Here is a 5,558-nt window from a genome sequence, read left to right as displayed (position 1 = left end):
TTTTTTTTCTTTTGAAACAGAGTCTTGCTCTGTCACCCAGGCTGGAGTGCAGTGGTGCTGCGATCTCGGTTCACTGCAACTTCCACTTCCCAAGTTCAAGCGATTCTCCTGCCTCAGCTTCCCAAGTAGCTGGGATGACAGGCATGTGCCGCCACGCCCGACTCATTTTGATATTTTTAGTAGAGACAGCGTTTCACTATGTTGGCCAGGCTGGTCTCAAACTCCAGACCTCAGGTGATCCACTCGCCTCGGCCTCCCAAAGTGCTGGGATTACAGGCATGAGCCACCGCATCCGGCCGTTATTTGATTTTTGATGGGAGCTACTAGAGCTAATTTAGATGGTAATGAGGAGGACAGGAGGAAAGAGAGAGGAAAAAGAAGTTGGCCAGATGCGAGGAAGGACAGAGTTGCCAGGTGATGACCAATGAGTAGCCAACTTATCTGAGAAGGCAGGACCCTCGAGAGCAAGTGGTGGATGTGGCTCTGATGGGTCACAGGGCCTCCTTCCTCTACCTATTCTGGCTTCTTAGCCTCTCCTCCTCCTAAGGGCACTCTGCAAACATTGTTTTTCCCAGAATACTGACTTTGGCCTCCTCTTCTCACTCTCCATGTTATTCATTGGTGACTTCATCCACTACTGTGACTTTACCTGCTAATTGCTCATAACACTCAAACCTCTGTCTCTGGCCCAGATGTCTCTTCCCCATGTGCCGACTTGGTGTACATCCAATGGTTGACTGAATATCCCCACTTAGATGCTCATGGACAGTGGCATGCTGGCATCCGCTCATGCCAGGTCACGAGTGCCCATTGTACACCCAGCTCCTTATTCAGTGAAGTCATCTTGGTAGTAGAAACTTGAAGAGCTGGTCGCGGTGGCTCACGCCTGTAATCCCAGCAGTTTAGGAGGCCCAGGTGGGTGGATCACCTGAGGTCAACATGGTGGAACTCAGTCTCTACTAAAAAATACAAAAAAATTAGCTGGGCGTGGTGGCGGGTGTCTGTAATACCAGCTACTCGAGAGGCTGAGGCAGGAGAACCGCTTGACCCCAAGAGGTGGAGGTTGCAGTGAGCTGAGATAGCGGCATTGCATTCTAGCCTGAGCTAGAGACTCCATCTAAAAAAAATAAAATAAAATAAAATAAGATAGTAGGAACTTGAACTCAGCCAAGGTGGGACTATTTACATCATGGACATTGGCAAATGCTTCCGATCAGGGCTCCCCCCTTTTTGAAGAGCTGGTTGTTAGGAATGGTGGCTCACCACCAGGAGTTCGAGACTAGCCTGGGCAACACAGTGAGACCCCATCTTTAAAAAAAAGATTAAAAATTATCCAGGCATGGTGGCATGCCTGTAGTCCCAGCAACTCAGGAGGCTGAGGTGAGAGGATTGCTTGAGCCCGGAAGTTGGAGGCTGCAGTAAGCTATGATCACACCACTGCACTCCAGCCTGAGTGACAGAGCAACATCCTGTCTCAAAACAAACAAAAAAAATTTACTACACACCACTGTTCACAGACATCTCACATTCAACATATTCAAAACTAAGTTAATCATCTTCCCCTGAGCCCAACCCTGCCCAACCTTACCCCTTCCCTGAATCTCCTGGCCCAGCTGACAGCACCAGCACCCACTGAGATATCTCCCATGCCCTCCCTCCCCATATCCGAAGGATGGTCAATTAGTTAGGGTATAGTCGAAGCGGCTATAACAAAGAATTCCCCAAAATTCAGTGACTTAACCTCAAAATAGACACTCCAAGACTGTGGGGACATCTCTGCCATCTTTTTTTTCTTTTCTTTTTGTTTTTGTTTTTGAGATGGAGTCTCGCTCTGTCATCTAGGCTGGAGTGCAGTGGTGCGATCTCGCCTCACTGCAACCTCCACCTCCTGGGTTCAAATGATTCTCCTGTCTCAGCCCCTGAGTAGCTGGGATTACAGGTGTGTGCCACCACACCTGGCTAAGTTTTATATTTTTAGTAGAGACAGGGTTTCACCATGTTGGCCAGACTGGTCTCAAACTCCTGACCTCAAGTCTGCCCACCTGGGGCTCCCAAAGTCCTGGGATTACAGGCATGAGCCACGGCGCCCAGCTGGTCTCTGCCATCTTAAACATGTGGCTTCTATCTCTCTGTTCCATGGGGCCTAGGCAGAAATCACCATCATATCTGAATGTGGGAAGGGGGGTAAAGTGGGAAGCACAGGTCCTTTCCTGATTAAGGACACCACTAACCTGCTCAGAAGTTGTCCAGATGCAGCTGGACACAGTGGCTCATGCCTGTAATCCCAGTACTTTGGGAGGCCAGAAGAAGGTTCGCTTGAGGCCAGGAGTTCAAGACCAGCCTGGTTAACATAGCAAGACCCCCATCTCTATTATTTAAATTTCTAATAAAAAATAAATTAAAGGCCGGGCACGGTGGCTCACACCTGTAATCCCAGCACTTTGGGAGGCCGAGGCAGGCAGATCACAAGGTCAGGAGTTCGACACCAGCCTGACCAACATGGTGAAACCCTCTCTCTATTAAAAATACAAAAAAAAAAAATTAGCCAGGTATGGTGGCACACACCTGTAATCCCAGCTACTCAGGAGGCTGAGGCAGGAGAACTGCTTGAACCCGGGAGACGGAGGTTGCAGTGAGCCGAAATTACGCCACTGCACTCCAGCCTGGGCAATAGAGCGAGACTCTGTCTCAAAAATAAATAAATAAATAAATAAAATTAAAGCGGCCAGGTGCAGTGGCTCATGCCTGTAATCCCAGCACTTTGGGAGGCCAAGACAGGCAGATCACGAGGTCAGGAGTTGGGAGACCATCCTGGCTAACACGGTGAAACCCCATCTCTACTAAAAATACAAAAAAATTAGCCGGGCGTGGCAGCGTGCGCCTGTGGTCCTAGCTACTAGGGAGGCTGAGGCAGGAGAATGGTGTGAACCCGGGAGGTGAAGCTTGCAGTGAGCCGAGATTGCACCACTGCACTCCAGCCTGGGCAACAGAGTGAGACTCCGTCTCAAAATAAATAAATAAATAAATTAATTAATTAATTAAAATGAAAATAATAAGTTGGTCAGACGCAAGGAAAGCTGGGACATGTAGTCTCTGTCCATGTACCCAGCTAAAATATTATTAATAAACAAGGCAATTTAGGAGGCCGAGGCAGGAGGGTTTCTTGAGCCCAGGGGTTCGAGACCAGCCTGGGCAACATAGTGAGACCCTGTCTCTATAAAAAATAAAAAATAATAAAATAGGCTGGGCATGGTGACTCACACCTGTAATCTCAGCACTTTGGGGGCCGAAGGAGAAAGATTGCTTGAGCTCAGGAATTCGAAACCGGCCTGGGGAACATAGTGAGACTTCATGTTTACTAAAGATAAAAATAAAAAAATTAATTAACCAGATGTGGTGGCTCGTGCCTGTAGTCCCAGCAACTCAGGAGGCTGAGGTGGGAGGATACCTTGAGCCCAGGAGATTGAGGCTGCAGTGAGCTATGATCGCACCACTGCATTCCAGCCTGGGTGACAGAGTGAGACCCTGTCTCAAAAACTAAAAATAATTGATGATAATAATAATAAACAAAGAAGGGCAATGGGAAATGGTATAAGAGTAGCAGTCTATGCCTAGTGGATCCATCACGTCAATGTTATCACTCACTCTCTCTTTTTTTTTTTTTGACAGCCTCAACCTCCTGGGCTCAAGTGATCCTCTTGCCTCAGCCTCCTGAGTAGCTAGAACTACAGGCACGCACCACCACAACAGGCTAATTAAAAAAAATTTTTTTTTCTGTGGAGATGAGGTCTCGATATGTTGCCTAGAATGGTCTCCAACACTGGCCTCAAGTGATCCTCCTGCCTCAGCCTCCCAAAGTGTTGGGATTACAGGCATGAGCCACTGTGCCCAGCCCAATACTATCTCTTGAATACTGCTTAAATCCATCCCTTCTACGGTGTGCCAATTACTATTACCTTGATTCCTGCCCATTTCCTGGCCTCTAACTTAGTCCCTTTCTAATCAATCTACCAAATGGCTGCCAGAGGTATCTTTCTAAAATGCTAATTGGATCAATAACCCTCCTGTTCAAAATCTTGCAGTAGTTCCCAGGGGTTTCCAGGAGAAGAGTCAACTTCTTTGCATGACACAAAGGTCAGGTCTTGTCCCCTCAACTCAGAAATGCCTTTCACCCCTACTCCAGCTCCACTTCCTTGACTGCCAGAAAAACCCAGGCCATTTCCTGGGACTTAGTTTAAATATTGCTTTAAATGTTGTTTGTGTGCCACTGCAATGCTGGCTCCATTCCTGTTGAAGCCTTTACTGGACTGTGTATTTCTGGGCACTTGCCATCCATCCTTGGACCGGGGCTCCCTGTGAAGCCAAGGCACTTGGTTTATCTGGCAGAAGGCTGGGTGAAGGCCGGGTACCTTTTGAGGCTGAGGCAGGTGGATTGCTTGAGGTCAGGAGTTTGAGACCAGCCTGGGCAACATGGCAAAACCTCATCTCTGCAAAAAATACAAAAATCAGCCTGGGCACAGTGGCTCACACCTGTAATCCCAGCACTTTGGGAGGCGAAGGCGGGTGGTCACCTGAGGTCAAGAGTTCGAGACCAGCCTGGCCAACATGGCAAAACCCTATGTCTACTAAAAATACAAAAATTAGCCAGGGGTGGTGGTGCATGCCTGTAGTCCCAGCCACTTGGGAGTGAGAGAGAAGAATCACGTGAACCTGGAAGGCAGTGGTTGCAGTGAGGCAAGATCATGCCATTGCACTCCAGCCTGGGTGGCAGAGCAAGACTCTGTCTCAAGAAAAAAAAAAATCAGTTGGGTGTAGTGGCATGTCCCTGTGGTCCCAGCTGCTCGGGAGACCGAAGCAAAAGGATTGCTTGACTCCAGGAGACTGAGGCTGCAGTGAGCTGTGATCACGCCACTGCACTCCAGCCTGGGTGACAGAATGAAATCTTGTCTCAAAAAAGACAAAACAAGGGCTGGGCACGGTGGCTCACGCCTGTAATCCCAACACTTTGGGAAGCCAAGGTGGGTGAATCACTTGAGGTCAGGAGTTCAAGACCAGCCTGGCCAACATGGTGAAACCCTGTCTTTACTAAAAATAAAAAAAAATTAGCTGGGCGTGGTGATGCATGCCTGTAATCCCAGCTACTCAGGAGGCTGAGGCAGGAGAATCGCTTGAATCCAAAAGGCGGAGGTTGCAGTAAGCTAATATCGTGCCACTTCACTCCAGCCTGGGCGACAGAGCGAGACTCTGTCTCAAAGGAAAAAAAAAAGCCAGCTTGGGAAACATAGCAAGACTCTGTTTCTACCAAAAACAAAAAAAAGGCCAGGCGTGGTGGCTCACGCCTGTAATCCCAGCACTTTGGGAGGCCGAGGCGGGCGGATCACAAGGTCAGGAGATGGAGACCATCTTGACTAATATGGTGAAACCCTGTCTCTACTAAAAATACAAAAAATTAGCCAGGCATGGTGGCGGGCACCTGTAGTCCCAGCTACTCGGGAGGCTGAGGCAGGAGAATGGCGTGAACCCGGGAGGTGGAGCTTACAGTGAGCCGAGATCGCGCC

Source organism: Hylobates moloch, unplaced genomic scaffold (genome assembly GCF_009828535.3).
Source record: "Hylobates moloch isolate HMO894 unplaced genomic scaffold, HMol_V3 SCAFFOLD_71, whole genome shotgun sequence".
NCBI classification, from domain to species: Eukaryota; Metazoa; Chordata; class Mammalia; order Primates; family Hylobatidae; genus Hylobates; species Hylobates moloch.
The sequence above is the reverse complement of the archived record's forward strand: the minus strand, read 5'-3'. Positions refer to the sequence as shown.